This window comes from Brassica napus, chromosome A6 (genome assembly GCF_020379485.1).
Source record: "Brassica napus cultivar Da-Ae chromosome A6, Da-Ae, whole genome shotgun sequence".
Lineage (NCBI taxonomy): Eukaryota > Viridiplantae > Streptophyta > Magnoliopsida > Brassicales > Brassicaceae > Brassica > Brassica napus.
Window position 1 is genome coordinate 14,669,461 of NC_063439.1, and position 17,618 is coordinate 14,687,078.

The 17,618-nt window shown below is 39.5% G+C and overlaps 1 long non-coding RNA gene, 1 other non-coding gene and 1 pseudogene across 2 annotated transcripts; all 3 read right to left on the minus strand.

Moving 5' to 3' along the window:
- Window positions 1-2,396: 2,396 nt before the first annotated feature.
- Window positions 2,397-7,154, minus strand: LOC111206522. The gene is made up of 2 exons (XR_007314347.1): window positions 4,700-7,154; window positions 2,397-3,922 (listed from the first exon to the last, which is right to left on the minus strand). It is a non-coding gene; the product is annotated as an uncharacterized LOC111206522 (long non-coding RNA).
- A 1,566-nt stretch (window positions 7,155-8,720) lies between these two features.
- LOC125609950 lies at window positions 8,721-15,100 on the minus strand (annotated as a pseudogene).
- A 2,126-nt stretch (window positions 15,101-17,226) lies between these two features.
- LOC125575984 lies at window positions 17,227-17,334 on the minus strand. Its single transcript, XR_007314524.1, has one exon. It is a non-coding gene; the product is annotated as a small nucleolar RNA R71 (small nucleolar RNA).
- Window positions 17,335-17,618: the final 284 nt, after the last annotated feature.

Below are 17,618 nucleotides of genomic sequence, written 5' to 3' on the forward strand. Positions count from 1 at the left end.
TTCACTCTTTGCATAACAGACACACCCAAATACGCGTAGATGTCCTACGTACGGTTTCTTTTTCTTATAACACTCGTATGGCGTTTGTGTCTTGAGAGTACGAGTTCCAACTCTGTTGATCAAATACATTGAGTGCCTTACCGCCTCTTCCCAAAGATAGTTTGGTAACTTTGCGTGCTTCATGATGCTTCTAGTCATCTCCATCAATGTTCTGTTTCGTCTCTCAACAACTCCATTCTGTTGTGGAGAATATGGAGCTGTGAGATGTCGATTTATTCCATGATCTTCGCAAAAACTTCTAAACTCTTGAGAAGTAAATTCTCCGCCTCTGTCTGTTCGCAGTGTCTTGATCATAGCTCCTGATTCTTTTTCAATATTTTTCTTGAACCGTTTAAAGCCTTCAAAAGCTTCGCTCTTCTCCTTTAACAATATTGACCACATGTAGCGTGTGTGATCATCGATTAGCACAAAGATATACCGGTTTCTTCCTGCGGTTGGTGGGGATATTGGTCCATAAAGATCAGCATGAATGAGCTCTAGAACTTGGCTAGCACGGTATGTTGTTGCCTTTGGAAACGATGCTCTTGCTTGTTTACCCATAAGGCAAGAAGTGCAAGTCTCTTTCTCAACTGATATGTTTGGTATGCCAGTGATCATCTCTTTACTTATCATCATCTTCATAGTGTCTGTACTGACATGTCCTAACCTTGCGTGCCAAGTAGCTGACTCACTGATTTCAGTTAGTTGTAGACACTTCATGCTTTCGACTTCCATGGTTACCTTATACAATCGGTTCTTCGATCTTATCGACTTCACCAATAGGTTGCCTTCTTTATCGTATAATATCAAGTAATCATCTCGCATCCTGACGTCGCAACCGGACTCTGTGGCCTGTCCAAGACTGATAATATTACTCCGTAGATCCGGTATGAAGTATACATCTGCCAAGATTTTTCTTTTACCATCTTTTGTGATGAAAAGAATTGAGCCTTTACCCTTAATCTCTATTCGAGAATCATCGCCAAACCTTACTTGCCCTGTAATCTTTTCATCAATTTTGCAGAAGTATTCTCGATTTCCCGTCATATGATTGCTTGCTCCGTTGTCTAGGTACCAAACATTAGCACAACTTGAATGAGTTTCAAACTTGCTTGGCACGATATTCTTCTCATTGAGGAACACAACTTCATGCATCATCAAATCCTCTGCTTCCCTTGTGCTTTCATTATCAGTTTCTTGTGTTTCTTGGAGCTTAAGCTTTAGATCAAAACAGTCGTTTACATAGTGTCCAGTTTTGTCGCACCGAAAACATACTACCCGAGACATGTCTCTTCCTTGTCTCCAATCTCCTCCTTGTCTCCAATTTCCACGGCCATTGTAACGACCTCGTCCTCTTCCTCTGTTATTATACCTTCCTCCTTGTCCTCTGCCTCTGCCATAACTTTCTTGATGATTTTGAGACTCCATATTAGCGTACATAAGTTTTCCTTGATCTTCCTGTGTATCATCTTCTTGAATTCTCTCTTCATAAGCTTTCATCCTACCAACGATATCTTCGAAGGTTGTTGTATTGAGATTGAGTACTTGTTCGAGTGCAGCGATGATATGGATATATTTCTTTCTTGGAAGACTACTCAGAAACTTCTTCACGAGTTTGGGTTCTTCAATTTCTTCTCCTAATTGTGATGACTTTGATGATAGTTCGGAGAGATTTCCTGAGAACTCATCAATCGTATCTGTATCTTTCATCTTCAATCTATTGAAGTCATCCATCAGAGTTTGTAACCTTGCTTCTCTGACCCTGGCTGCTCCCACATGTCTGGTCTTTATTTCTTCCCATACTTCTTTCGAAGTTTCAAGATTACCTACTTGAATAATTAGGGTTTCTGGTATTGACTGGAACAGGAGTGCTCGTGCCATGTCGCTCTTATCTCCATCGTCTGTTCCAGGTTCTATAGTCTCCCAGACTTTATGCACTTTCAGCAAAACTTTCATGCGCATGCTCCACACCGTATAGTTGGTGGTGTTGAGCATTGGACACTTGATCGAAGGACTGCCCTCCTTCGGTGATTTAGCAACTACAGCTAAATCTCCCATGTTTGTCGTCTTTTCTTATCACAGGTTCGTCTTGTTTCGATTCCAATAAAGAATGCTCTAATACCAATTATTGAAATCGAACTCTTAGATTGATATCAAAACTCTTCTTCTTATTGCTTTAAAAACTTATACAAAACTAAAGCTTTCTCACAACTCATAAGTTATACCACATCATGGTATCTCCTTGTATATAAATCTTATTTTCCTAAACTCATTAGGAATCACATATTTCCTCTTCTCTTAATCCTAACTTCATTAGGATAACTTTAAGTTTATGTCAACAGGCACATGTCCAGATATTTAGGAGTTTTAAAATATTTCTTTGGATTTGTCATTACATTACATGTGCTTTTTTTTGTCAACATTGCTTTTTATAAAGCTTAAACATCACAAAGAATTCGAAAACCGTTTCCAACACATAAAAGCCCAATACAAATCTAAAGATAAGATTAATACAAGAAAAAGCACGTGTAGAACACGTGTTAAAAAAAAAGGCTTGTCTTTGAGTGGTGAGAAGATTCCCGAAATGTCTACACCTGCTCACCGGCGCTCGGATCAATTTTCCGATCATCTCTCCAGTCGTCTATTTGGAGATGACGCATGACGTTTTGCCGCCTCTTTCGAATCCGTCTTGAAACCCACATGCAGTGTTCGCCGGCCTTCTTCTTTGAGCTCAGAATGATCCTCGATCATTAAGCTCGAGATGGTCTTGACCAATCAAAAGAACAAATCATATGTTAGGACGTTTCATATAAAACCCCAACTTTGCTAAATCTGCTTTCAATCGGTATGTCTCATCTATTAACTAAGATTCTCAACCAAGAAGGAGAAACTTCCCAACTTATTTCAACAGGAAGAAGATGATTACTCTCCCATTCCCATGGAGGAGATCTAGCACTCAAAGATCAAAAGAGAGCTAATAAAAAAACCGGAATGAAAAAATTTAATTTTGCACGGGAGAAGAGAATCAAGCAAATTAGAGATAAAATATGAAAACATGAAGAAAAGGATTGGCTTGAAAATACACAACAAAAAAATTGCGAAGCGAAGAAAATTTTCGACAAGCGGAACCGAAGTCGCCAAAGCGAAGACTAAATCCGACAACAAGCGAAAAACCTAATCAATCATAATTGATAGTATTTATAACAAAAAGAAAAAAAAAAGTGGTAACGGTAGCCAAGGCCACCGGCCACCTTCTTTATGAAAACTTTTTTTTGTTTTTGAAAAGAAGAAAGTTTTATCAAATTTTATTACATTACATGTGCTAGTTCTTAAAACTTAGATCTCACCTTTGAATGAATATATTGAATGAAAAAAAAAACATGTGCTAGTTTATTGACGACTCACCTATTTAAAAATATTAATTCACAAAAAAACTATTTAGAATATTTTAATCTCAAACAGTTCGGTACTATTTCTTCAAAAAATTATACTCACGTTTTTTGTCACCTTGTTTTATAACAGTCTAATGGGGAAAAATACGGGTAACAAACTTAAGTAATTGAGATGCAACAAAGACGCAGTTTGACACTTAAAACCAAAAACCCATTTTTAATCAGGTCAGCAAGTGCATGATCTTCATCTCCACGTGTCTAGTGATCACTAGACAAGTTACATAACACGTGCATGAACACGAACCTGTCATGCATCTTTGTCTTATATGTCACAACTAAGCTTGGATTCTCAACATAACTCTGATACTTGTTGAAGCTACTCCTTTATGTTCGCCTTCATCACTCATCTTCAACTTTGTCGACCATCCAAACGGAATGCCTCCACGTCTCCGGCATAATTACAATTCGGAGATCTTCCACCCCACTAAGGACTGACGTCTCAAGCAGAAGCAAAATTATCCAATCAAAGATAGTGTTTGATCCAAAAATGGTGTTTATGTTGAAATGTTTGTTGAATCAATACAATAAAAGAATCTAAAAATAAGAGATTAGATTCTTGAGGTTTAAGAGAAATCTTCAAAGAATCAAATGAGAAATGAACATCAAAAAGAATTTATAGATCAAAGATTGTATTACAAGAGTGATCAAATAAATCTAAATCTATAAACTCTTTGTAAAAAGTGTTCTAGGTCTAAAATAGAGAAGAAGAGATCCTTTCATAAAGAGAGGTATCTCTTTATTTATACAAGGAAGAAGCTAGGGCTTCATAGTAAAATGGGCCTAATTTATTGTCTACTGGGCCTTGAGAGAGAATGTAAATCCACCCCAACATTAAGTCCCCCAAGTTCGTAGAGAGAGATGAAGTCGATCTCTGTGAATTTTACGAATAGGGTTTATTAGACAATAAACTAGACACATTCATACCTATGATGGTTTAGGCGAGTTTACTTCGAACTTGTGCCTAGTAAAAGGCGAGTTTGCTTTAAACTCGTGCTTAGTGAAAGAAGAGTTTACTTCACTCATGCTGAGATAGAGGCGAATTTACTGAGAACTCATGCCTAGTAGAAGGAGAGTTTCTGTAAACTCATGCCTAGTCAAAGATGAGTTTTTGTAAACTCGTGTCTAACAATAAGTGAGTCTAATGCAAATTTGTGCCTAATAAAACGCAAGTTGAATTTAAACTCGTGCCTAGTAAAAAATAAGTTTACCGAACTATTGCCGATCCGAAGTCTCGTGTTGAGATCGTGTGCGCCGAGCAAGTTGTTGGCTTGTGCCGCTTGTACGGCTTGTGGTAAGCTCTTCATGAGAATCAGAATCTGGACTTGTCATTTGTGGCGCAATGACAAGAGACTGATCCGAGCATGTCACATGTCTTTGATGATGAGTGGCCAGTGGTCATGAGTTGTTGGAGATGAAAGTTTTTTTTCTTCTCTTTTTTTTTTATAACAGCTCCAAGCTCTGATTCAGTCTCCTAAAGGAGTAGAAGAAAAATAGAGAACGTGGCCAGTGCAGTGAAACACAACCGAGATGGCAAGCTTGTGATGAACAGCCTTTGTTGCCGAGAGAGGCTTCGTTGTTACGTCGAGATGACCATGACGAGAAGGCTTCTTGGAGAGATGATCCGACGATTAGGTCATATCTCAAGTGCTGTTCCTTCTTAACGAGAAGCTTGTGCTCATTGTGGCAAGCATATGGAAGTTTGCGACGAGATGATAGGCTGTTGGTCGTGTCCTCAAGATCATGATGTCGTTTCTGCTTGGTTATTGCCTTCGAGTCCAGTGTGAGAAGTTCTCCACGAGTTTTGCCATGAAAGAACCGTCACAATCAAATTGCCATGATTAGTTGCTCGCCGCTTTCACTGAGGTTGAGCTATGTCTATGCAGTGGCAACGTCGCTGCTGAGCTGAAGAACAAGCATGCTCTGTGCCGCTACTGATGTTGATGCGACATGTGAGGACTGAGGATAACGAGATAGCCGAGGCCAAGTATTGAGCTCCGACGAGAACGAAACGCATGGACTGCCGAGAATGGTTTTGACGAGATGCCTTTGCCGAGGTCCAAGCTTAACGAGATCAGAGCATCTTTGGCCTGAAGAAGAAACAAGCGTCTGAGGTAGAGATCAAGCGACAGTAGAGATCGAACTGTTTCAGAAACGATCTTTTGATGAGCTCTTGCCACGGTTGCGGCAGGCTTGTGCTCTCTTTCCGTTAGGAGTCTTTGCAAACAAAATGATGAGAGGACGAGCTCTTGTGATGAGATGGTTCTTGCCTGGATCAAGTCTTGAGCTTTGATGAGGAGAATCACCATGTTTGCTGAGATTCATCATTGGGCAGGTCAGCATTATCTTGTTCGGTGATGGGCTCTGTGTATCACAGAACAAGCCAGCAAAGAGAAGCAAGAGATTCCAACAAACAAAGGTGGAGCTTGAGTGACAGGGGAGTCGCAGGGAGGAACACGACAGTGAGATTCCAGAAACAACAGTCATTCAGACTGGAGCAGAGATGTTGAGCAGAGGAGGTGACTTGTAAACAGGAGAAGTCACCGGTCATGGTGGAGCTCAGCCATGAGAGCTTCTTGAAGAACATGTCTCAGGTTGAAGTGGTTGCAGGTAGTGCCGTGATGCAATCAAAGTAGCAAGCTTTACGAGACTCATCTTCTCCCTATCGTGGTCGGTGAGCTTCTTTGCCTCAAGTGTGGAATCTGTAACCTGAGGTTTGCGAGGAGTAACAAAACGAGCAAATACTTGATCTTGGTCGCAGAAACAAACTGCTCAGGTGATGATAGAAGCTCTCTGAATCAATTCGTCGAACAAGACGCGTGCTTGATTCTAAATCGAGAATTCTCGCGGCGTCTCTCTTCATCTCCTTCAACACGTTCAGAGAAACTCCTGAGGAATCTCAGAGCTGTTGATCTGTCTATCAATGGCGTCCAAGCGGTTTTGTTGGTGAGAGGAGAGGTAGTGAACTGAGTTGAGATCTCGGTTCTCCGTCGCGAGCTCCAAAGCTGAGAACTTTCGAGTTCACGACTGCCGTTGAGGTAGTGAACGACCTCTCTCTTTTCTCCTTCCGCCACAGGCTGGCTCGTCGTTGGCGGAGATCGAACGGAACTCGACGAACTCGACCGATGCGGGAAAGCAGCGACAGCCCCATCGACGTCGTCTGTGTTCGATTCCCTCTTTTTCAGAGTCGTCGTCGGTCACGACTCCTAAAGTCAGAAATAATTTTTTTTTATATTATTTCCATTCCTTTTCAAAGATAAACGTATGTATCTTATTATGCCAAGATTATGAATCGAATTTTAATAATGAGGTGAGATTGTGAAACTTATCTTTTTCAAAGATGATTTCAATACTCGATCAAACTGCCGACGAAGTGCTTGATGATAGTCCCATCCCCAACAAAAACAAAGCTTTATGAAAGCTTCATCTTTTAGCTTGAGATGAAGTTAGATCTAGGATTTTCCCAAGGTTGATATGCTTTAAAGATAGTTCTCCTTGCCCCCTCCTTCTAGTGCTAACTGTTTGTTCCAAAAATGGTGTTTATGTTGAAATGTTTGTTGAATCAATACAATAAAAGAATCTAAAAATAAAAGATTAGATTCTTGAGGTTTAGGAGAAATCATCAAAGAATCAAATGAGAAATGAACATCAAAAAGAATTTATAGATCAAAGATTGTATTACAAGAGTGATCAAATAAATCTAAATCTATAAATTCTTTGTAAAAATTCTAAGTCTAAAATGGAGAAGAAGAGATCCTTTCATAAAGAGAGGTATCTCTTTATTTATACAAGGAAGAAGCTAGGGCTTCATAGTAAAATGGGCCTAATTTATTGTCTACTGGGCCTTGAAGGAGAATGTAAATCCACCCCCAAAAGATAGTTGCTTCCGGTGGGAGAGACATCAGTCGGAATTAATGTAAAGCTTAAGGGAATTCTTCGAAAATCCTTATATATTGATGGTTGTAGTTTTTAAGATTTGAAAACTGTTTTAAGCTATTAAATTTACATGACTATCATAACTCATGTAATAATATTCCTTAAACATGTTCATATAATCAAAATTAATTACAAGTATACAAGAAAACCCACGTGGATACAATTCTGGTTGAAAAATTCTTTATGATAGCAATATAGAGTTTTATCATTATTGAAAAACGTATTTTTTTGAAAATAGAAAAAAAATACTTTTTAAAAATAACTATTTCTATTTATATATATATATAATAAATATAAAAGGGTCTTTTATTCCTTTAATGAAACCTATTTGATCATTTTCCTCTTTGTGTGCTCTTTTGTTAAAAAAATTCCATTTTAGTGTTTTGAAAATTGCCCAATGTAATTTAATAATACTAAAAAAAATACCTATATATATTTTAAACAATATTTTTGTTTGTTAAGTTTAATTACACAAAATAATTAATTTTACTTTGCTTTTACACACTTAAAAATAATCTTTTTGTCAACAGCAAATTTATAATAATCAAACCGTACGGTTTAAATATAAGTTCGGATTAATTTCATTTTAAGGAATTTGGGTTTAGTTCAGGTGGGTTTGTGTTAGCCCCCGGGTAGTTTAGGTAATTCGGTTCAGGTAGTTCGGTTTTCAACTAGTCCGCTTCGATCAAAATTTCTACGAATTAAATCGTAAAAAGTTCACTTGGTTTGGTTTGGTATTCGGATAGTTCAATTTTTAAAAACATATATTGAAACCTAACATAAGGTTTTGGTTTCAATTATATTTCGGTTAAAATTTTGGTCAAGTCGGTTAAGTACAGATAATTTTGGTTAGTTAGGCTAAACTTGGTTCAAAATTTGGTTAATTCAGTATGAAATTTTGGGTAATTCGGTTTAAAATTTAGCTACCAATTTTTTAAAAAAATCGAACTAACCGATTACCAAACTGAACCAAAAACTAAATTTGTTTTTATAAACTTGCTGAAATGAACCGAACTTCTCATCGAACTAACCAAAATTTCGATTCAGTTCGGCAGATTCAGTTAAAAATCCCAGCTCTAGTTTGTTGTATATTGTGTACCCCTTTGTATCAAGAGTAAGGGGAGAAGAAAAGTGCAAGTAGAAAACCAATAATTCATTTTTCTTTTGATACATTAGTCGAGTAAAAATGAACATAACCACAAACGTAAAAACAGAGGAGCATCTAGAAAACACAATTAAAACTAAGAGAGACAAGACAATGAATCATAGAAAAACCAAAATTAAAGGAAAACACACTTAAGAAGGGGTTGAGAAAGAGTCAACCTTAACATTGGTACCACGAGACAAGAACTTCATGCAGATATGAGGCTTAACACCAGCTAAAGCAACTACAGAGCTTGGTAATGTCCAAATGCCTTCACCACAAATCAAGCCAGAAGCAACAGCTGAAGAATAAGCATCAGCTTTTAGTCCATTCAGCTTCCTCCATATGAACAAAATGAGACTTCCCACACACATATAAATCGTGAAGTACCCTCCGATGTGAAACGATATAGCCATAGCCATCGGTAGCGGGGTAAACCGAGCCCAATTTGGCCCCATGAGATCTTTTAAACCGTTCACAAACACTGCTGCTGCAAAGAATATGTAACAGAGCATGAGGCAGTGTTTGGGCAAAGCAGAGAACCCTTCTACCCCGAGTATTGACATGTTTCGGTAGACTAAACGCGTAAGGTCCGGGATATGCTGTCCCGGTTTGACCAAAGTGAGGAAAGGCTTTGTAGAACATCCAGAAGATGCAAGGAGAAATGACACAGCCCATAGCGGTGCCAATCGCTCGGCTAAAGAACATTGATCTCGGCGAAGCTAGTGTCATGTAACCGATTTTGAAACCTTGCATAAGATCAGACGCGGTGGAGACAAGCTCCGATGGTGAAAATGGCGAGTTTTTCGTAAGTAGAAGCTAAAGACCAGTCTGTGAGTCCGCAACCGTAGGCGTTGCAAAAGGCTAGGACTGGAGCGATTATGTACATTGTCAAGATGTGGTACCATTTGAGCTGAGGGAAGATGTGTGGAACTGTGACGATGGAGACAATAGCTATGATTACGTAACCTGTTACAGCGATCCATGATGGGATTCTATCTTTAAGGAAAAGCTTTGTTCTTCATTTGTCGTCGTAAGAAATGGTTATGGTGGTTGGTGTTGAACGGTCGTTGACAGGAAAAGCGTCTCTGTCCTTGAATTGCTTGTATAGACCAACGACAGTGCGGCCTAGGACTTTGATGAAGTTGTAGAGACCCACACACATATAAATCGTGAAGTACCCTCCGATATGAAACGATATAGCCATAGCCATCAGTAGCGGGATAAACCGAGCCCAATTTGGCCCCACGAGATCTTTTAAACCGTTCACAAACACTGCTGCTGCAAAGAATATGTAACAGAGCATGAGGCAGTGTTTGGGCAAAGCAGAGAACCCTTCTACCCCGAGTATCGACATGTTTCGGTAGACTAAACGCGTAAGGTGCGGTATATGATGTCCCGGTTTGACCAAAGTGAGGAAAGGCTTTGTAGAACATCCAGAAGATGCAAGGAGAAATGACACAGCCCATAGCGGTGCCAATCGCTCGGCTAAAGAACATTGATCTTGGCGAAGCTAGTTGATGTGCCCTGGATCGTAGAACCGGGCCAGGATGGTGCACAACTCGACCCAACCAAGGTTTTCCCATCGGATGAAGCAACCATGGTCGAGCCAGAAGCTAACTTTGGACGAGCTGGACGAAGTGACACTTATTTGGGCGAGCTGGTCGAGCTGGTCGAGCTGAATCAAAGTGACACTTACATATCTGAGCTGGATGAGCTGAGTGAGCTAAGTGACACTAGCTTAGAGCTGAATGAGCTAAGTGACACTGAAGATGGAGCTGGTTTAGTTGCTGGGCGAAATGGACCTTTTTCAGCCCAAAGAAAAATTCATAACAAATTCAATTTGGGTCAATTTTACACCAAATTCGACCAGGCCTTTGCTGATGGTCTCCTGCCCATTTGTATCAAGAAGTATCAACAAAAGGAGTCAAAGTCGTGATCATCCAAGAGCCATTCAACAACACACTTATTTCTAGTCAAAACTCTTAGTCTTTGTTTATGTTTTCTAAGTTTCTAGTTTTCTACAAAACTCTTAAGTCTTTCTTTGACTCATTGTACTATAAATAAGTAAACTCTGCCATGAATAAAATCAGTCTATGTTTTGAGTTTATTTAGTTTCTTCTCTGAGAGAGAAAGAGAGAGTTCTTCAGCTAGTTCATCGGTTTGAACCGGCTTGTTGATTTGGTGGTCAGCCAATCATCTTTGTGTGTCGTTTGGTGGTTAACCAACACACTACATTTGTTCTTAGGTGGTTAGCCTTAGATCGTGGGTATATCAAGAGCCATTCCGCATCTCTTGACGATCCTTTCAATCCATCTCAGTTCCAGAAGTGCCGTTTACCTTCTCGGATCATATCCAACACCCAGCTAAAGTGATCCTCCCTATCCTAGGGTTCTTCAGTTGGTATCAGAGCCACTTTGGCTGGTTTGTTTTCATTTCATCTTCTCATCTCTCCACGATTTTCTTTTCTTATTTCTTTTTGGATCCGGGCTGTTCCTTTACTCCCTTGTGATCGCCAGTTATTAAAAAAAAAAAAAAAAAAGAGAAAAAAAAAATCGATCAAAATACAAAAAAAGAGTAAAAGTTTTGGCTTGAATCACTTCTGAAGAGAAATCCAGGGGGAGTGGTGGAAGAGAAACCCTGCTGGCTGAAGAGAAACCCAGCCTTAGGACAGTTAAGGCGGATCCATATCAAAATTCTCTTCATCTTTCTTTCTCTTTTGTTTTACCACAAAAGTTTGTTTTGGGTTTTGACTGCTGATTTTTTACTGCCTATCATCCTTTGAACCAGTGAAAGAACTCTGAGTGACCACCTAAAAATCGTGAGCTAAACACTTTGAGAGTGTGAGGATTTTTATTTGCTAACTCTTTTGTTAAGTGTTTTCAGGATGTTTGGACTTCTCAAGAAAGCAAAACTACAACAAGACGTCTACTTTCCTTTTAAAACCGTGTTAGAAAAAGAGCAAATGATTTTTGGAAATAAGAAACAGTTTGCTTCTAATGGGTTTGATTTTGTGCAGAAACAAAGAAATCAAAGAAAGAGGCAAAACAGGTTCGATGATGATGAGAAGTGGATCAGAAGTGGTGATCGTCCCTTCACCAAAGCCAAGAGAAGCAACCGTGATGTGTTTGATCAGAACGAGCTTCAGACTTATGCCAGCTTGGAAAAGATGTTGTATAAGGCGATTCATGTTGTCCGGCAACTCAAAAAGAAGGAAAACAACAACACTTCTTCTGCACCAAAACAGCAAAGTAATTTTTCTTCTCTTTCAAATTCTGATTTGAAAACTAATGTGTTGTCTTCTGATAAAAGCAAAGCTGTGAAACCCACAAGCAAAGCTCATTCTACCAGGTGCTTCAAATGCCATAGGATCGGTCATTATGCTAACAAGTGCCAAAATCAGAAACCGTTGGTGACTTTGGAGAATGAGAACGTTGAAACCGAGCCAGAAAAGGAAGTTCTATTGCCAATTTTCGATGACTATGCCCATAAGCCGACGGCAGGTAGTTCTGAATTGATTTTTCAGTTTGAAATGAATTCTAAAAAAGTTTTGAACAAGAATGAATTTTCTGGTCCTTTGAATGGTTTTGATATCGGCGCATATGACTTTGGTCTTGGAAGCTTTGTGTCAATACAGGAAGGGTCTGATGAAGAACAATACCGTGGTCATCAAGCCAACCAAGAAGAATCTTCTTCCATTCAAAAACCGGACCAAACTCAAGGTGAGCAATGTTCCGATTATGATTCCTTTGCTTATAACCCTTTTCTTTTTAATGTTCCAGATTTGAGGACAAATCTTTTTGAAGAGGGAGGGAATGATGTGCCCTGGATCGTAGACCCGGGCCAGGATGGTGCACAACTCGACCCAACCAAGGTTTTCCCATCGGATGAAGCAACCATGGTCGAGCCAGAAGCTAACTTTGGACGAGCTGGACGAAGTGACACTTATTTGGGCGAGCTGGTCGAGCTGGTCGAGCTGAATCAAAGTGACACTTACATATCTGAGCTGGATGAGCTGAGTGAGCTAAGTGACACTAGCTTAGAGCTGAATGAGCTAAGTGACACTGAAGATGGAGCTGGTTTAGTTGCTGGGCGAAATGGACTTTTTTCAGCCCAAAGAAAAATTCATAACAAATTCAATTTGGGTCGATTTTACACCAAATTCGACCAGGCCTTTGCTGATGGTCTCCTGCCCATTTGCATCAAGAAATATTAACAAAAGGAGTCAAAGTCGTGATCATCCAAGAGCCATTCAACAACACACTTATTTCTAGTCAAAAGTCTTACTCTTTGTTTATGTTTTCTAAGTTTCTAGTTTTCTACAAAACTCTTAAGTCTTTCTTTGACTCATTGTACTATAAATAAGTAAACTCTGCCATGAATAAAATCAGTCTATGTTTTTGAGTTTATTTAGTTTCTTCTCTGAGAGAGAGAGAGAGTTCTTTAGCTAGTTCATCGGTTTGAACCGGCTTGTTGATTTGGTGGTCAGCCAATCATCTTTGTGTGTCGTTTGGTGGTTAACCAACACACTACATTTGTTCTTATCTGGTTAGCCTTAGATCGTGGGTATATCAAGAGCCATTCCGCATCTCTTGACGATCCTTTCAATCCATCTCAGTTCCAGAAGTGCTGTTTACCTTCTCGGATGATATCCAACACCCAGCTAAAGTGATCCTCCCTATCCTAGGGTTCTTCACTAGTGAATGTAACCGACTTTGAAATCTTGCATAAGATCAGACGCGGTGGAGACAAGCCCCGATAGTGAAAATGGCGAGTTTTCCGTAAGTAGAAGCTAAGGACTAGTCTGTGAGTCCGCAACCGTAGGCGTTGCAAAAGGCTAGGACTGGAGCGATTATGTACATTGTCAAGATGTGGTACCATTTGAGGTGAGGGAAGATGTGTGGAACTGTTACGATGGAGACAATAGCTATGATTACGTAACATGTTACAGCGATCCATGATGGGATTCTATATTTAAGGAAAAGCTTTGTTCTTCGTTTGTCGTCGTAAGAAATGGTTAAGGTGGTTGGTGTTGAACGGTCGTTGACAGGAAAAGCGTCTCTGTCCTTGAATTGCTTGTATAGACCAACGACAGTGCGGTCTAGACTTTGATGAAGTTGTAGAGACCATCACCAAGAATCATAACTATATGGCTATAAACACCTGATGCATCAACCAATATTCAAGAATCAAGATTGTAATTCGTAAAAATCAATTAAACTTGTGTGTGTGTGTGTGTGTGTGTGAGAGAGAGAGAGAGAGAGAGAGAGAGAGAGAGAGAGAGAGAGAGAGAGAGAGAGAGAGAGAGAGAGAGAGAGAGAGAGAGAGAGAGAGTAATATATTATAGCCTTGGAGGCCTTGGAAACTACTTGAACTAAGATCAGGAGAGTACCATTTGCCTTTTTGGGCATCTATGAGAGGCCACATAACACCCTATGAGAGTATTGATCTAACTAGAAGTGACACATTGATTAGATATGGACGTATCATTCCAACACCAACATATGTAGCCGAGAAGTCGAATTAGAACCTGTTTTTATATACACAATAAAAAAATTAGTTTAAGATGAAATTGTAATTTCACCGATATGTGGACTGTGAATAGTTAGAATACTTATTTTTATAGGCTTTTAGACTAAATTTAGGGAAGTTAGCAAAACCACAGTTATCACTGGAAGTAAATAAAGAACCATTAGAAGAAACGACGAGGAACAAATGCATTCCCTAACATTCCTTAAAAAAATCACCATTCATAAGGAATAATTTTTCCTTCTTATTCACTACCTTCCTTTTTTTGTAGAGAAATAAAGAACAATTTAATTCTTTGTTAAATTTGGGATGGAACCACCATTCCTTTTCATTCCTACAATTTTATTCCTTTACATTCATTTCCTATTATTTCCTCTTGTTTCCAGAATGGTCACCGGTCAATGAAAAAAACTTCCCAAATGCTCTGACTTGCTTCCTGCAAGTGATTAACTTTCAGAACACGAGAATCATCGTAATATAATTCATGGGAATGGATCATGATCAAAAGATTCGCACTTTGTGAGCTTGGCATCTTGAGGTGTGTGGAAGCTGTTGATGTGATGAGCAGTTGCAGTACCACTAGGATATGTCAATTTGAAGTCCACTATCATAATCTGAACCAAAAAAATTCACTAGATAATAAGACTTAATGCTACAAAATGTATTAAAATGGTTTATGACCGGAGATTTAATAATGGACATATATGTACCTTTCGAAGAGGAACGACTGAGAAAAGACCGAGAAAGCTAACAATAAAGAGAAATCCAATCATCTAACCAAATGAAGATTCTTTATGTTGAGAGGAGTATTTGCTTCAGCTGATTGTTTAGCAACAACATCACTCATCCCAAAAAGATAATTACCAAACCCTCCTGTTTAAACACAAACACAGCAAAATCATCAAGTGAAACCCAACAAACAAACGTTGACTCGATCATCTGATTTTCAGAGTCTCAGGTTGTGTGAGTGAAGAACAAGTGATATACCATGGATTTAACCCATTTTCATTCATGATATATAAGTGTTTTACTATCTATATATTATATATTCTATCCTATTTGGTATGTTTTCAGGTTCAGAAGTATCTTGGAGTAAAGTGATGATTATGGAGCATTTAGGAGCTTAAAAGAGATTCATCCGAGCTGACCATTAGAGGTCGATACGAAGAAAAAGCAATCGATCGATGTACATCCTGTACCATCGATCGATGTCGAGACGCGAGACGCGCGATTTGGTTCCAGCCGACTTTAAACCCAAGGCTTCACCAAATTACAAGATTACTCCTGACGAGTTTTTAACCTAATAGTTATATACTTGCCTAAGTGTGAGGAGGCGAGAGAGTTTTTTGGCCACCATTGTATTCTTATTAGGAGAGAAAATCATAGAGAGATTTGTGATTGAAACTCCATTGATTCATCTATTATATTCTATGCAGTTTTTATCTATATTTTGTGTCATGAATTGCTTAGCTATGTCTGAGTAGTTTACTTGTTAGATTCAGGGTTCAAATAGGTTAGAGGGATTAGCCCCAACTATAGATTTGCTAAGTTGTGATATTCATTGATAGATTGTTCTTAATGCTTGTTTTAGCCTTGCTAACTAGAACATAAACCTAGGAATTTGCATGTGTCAAGCATTCTTGATCATCCTGTCCTGAATCTAATCTGTCACGCTAGGACTGCTAGAGAGAGCTAACCGCTGATCTAGGAGACTAGTGAGCATTATCAGCCTGCGCCTAAGGCTTAGCTAGAAGCATCGATCGATATTGTCTTCTGACAATCGATCGATATTTGCGAAAGGTGTATCGATCGATATCATATAGGATCATCGATTGACACTTTCTTGTGATCAAAAGATGACAATTGAGATCCAAGATCTAGTTAGTTAACCAGTGAAACATTGCCATCGCTGATCACTATGATTAAGGAGTTGAGCTCTAATATACCATGCATACAACTGTTAGACATCTATAGGATTATAATCTCCAACACCTGAATAGAAACCATGCATCTAATATCTTCCAATAAAGTTACACCCCCAATCATCTTGTTAGTCGAGCAATAGACTTGCTCAATTAGGATTGCTATTTACTTTTAAACCATAAAACAACAAACACCTAGAATTAATAACTTGACTAAATTTAATAGGTTCCATAGCTCCTTGTGGATTCGATCCTTAAGTACTGCAACTGAACCTCTTATTTGAGAGAGTAATTCACTCCTTACGGTAATTTAAGTGGTATCAAATTTGGCGCCGTTGCCGGGGAGCTTTGATCGCCATTAGATTTAGTGTTGTTGATTCTTATTCTTTTCTCTACCCCCATTCTGACACAAATTTTTTTCTTGTCTTTTCAGGTACATGCCCAACAGTACCAGAACCAACAAGGACAAACACATGCCATTCTCAGAAGATCCTGCTCACTTGGAACACACGATTCGAAAAGACTAACATTCCACATCGATCGACGCAGCAGCTTTCACATCGACCGATTCTCGCACCCAACCGTCGACCGACACCCAACCTTCATCGTCGACCGATCTACATCATTCGACATCGATCAATACTACACCACGTACATCGATCGATCATCAGTCGCGAAACATGGTTGCGATTGTTATTCTCATACATGACGAGAATGGAAACCTGTATGACCAGGATGGTCATCTACATAATGCAACAGGTCAGAAACTAGACACTCAAGGGAATGTAATCCCTGATACTGATGCTATATGAGCTGCTCAACCTGTAGAAGAGGCTGCTCAACCAAGGGCACTGGCTGACTACAATCGTCCAGATGAGTACTACGCCAACAGATCAGCTATTCGACTTCCAGAAATTCAAAAGCAGAATTTCGAGCTGAAGCCTCAGTACTACACACTCGTGTCGCAGATATCCTACTCTTGGTTACCGCACGAGCATCCTATAGACCATCTAGAGAGGTTCGAGGATCTTATCGTTGCTATTCGTATGGATGGAGTCCCCGATGACTACCTATTGTGCAAGCTCTTCAAGTATTCTCTGACTGGAGAAGGGATGCACTGACTTAAGCAGCTACCCACAAGATCTTTAACATCCTGGACCGACATCATTGCTTTCTTGCGAAACTTCTTCGATGAGGCACGCACTGAAGACTTGAGGAGCAAACTTGTTACATTCGCGCAGAAGACTGGAGAGTCTTTCAAAGATGCGTGGATAAGATTCAAGTTCTTCCAGCGAGACTGTCCACATCATGGATTCAACGAAGTGCAACTGCTGAGCACGTTCTTCAGAGGTATCGCCTTGAGGTATCAGATGGCTCTTGATACAGCTAGCGAGGGAAACTTCAACACCAGGAATCCGGTGGAAGTTGTGAGACTGATAGAAAATCTAGCAAACAGCAGCAACACCATGTCTACAGCCTCTTCTCCTTCAGCTAAGAGGAAGAAGTTTGTTGCATCCCTAGGGAAGGAGCAGATGGACGAAGTTAGAGCAAAGTTAGATATGGTTCATGAGCTTCTTAGGAAGCAGGTCTGCTTAGCTG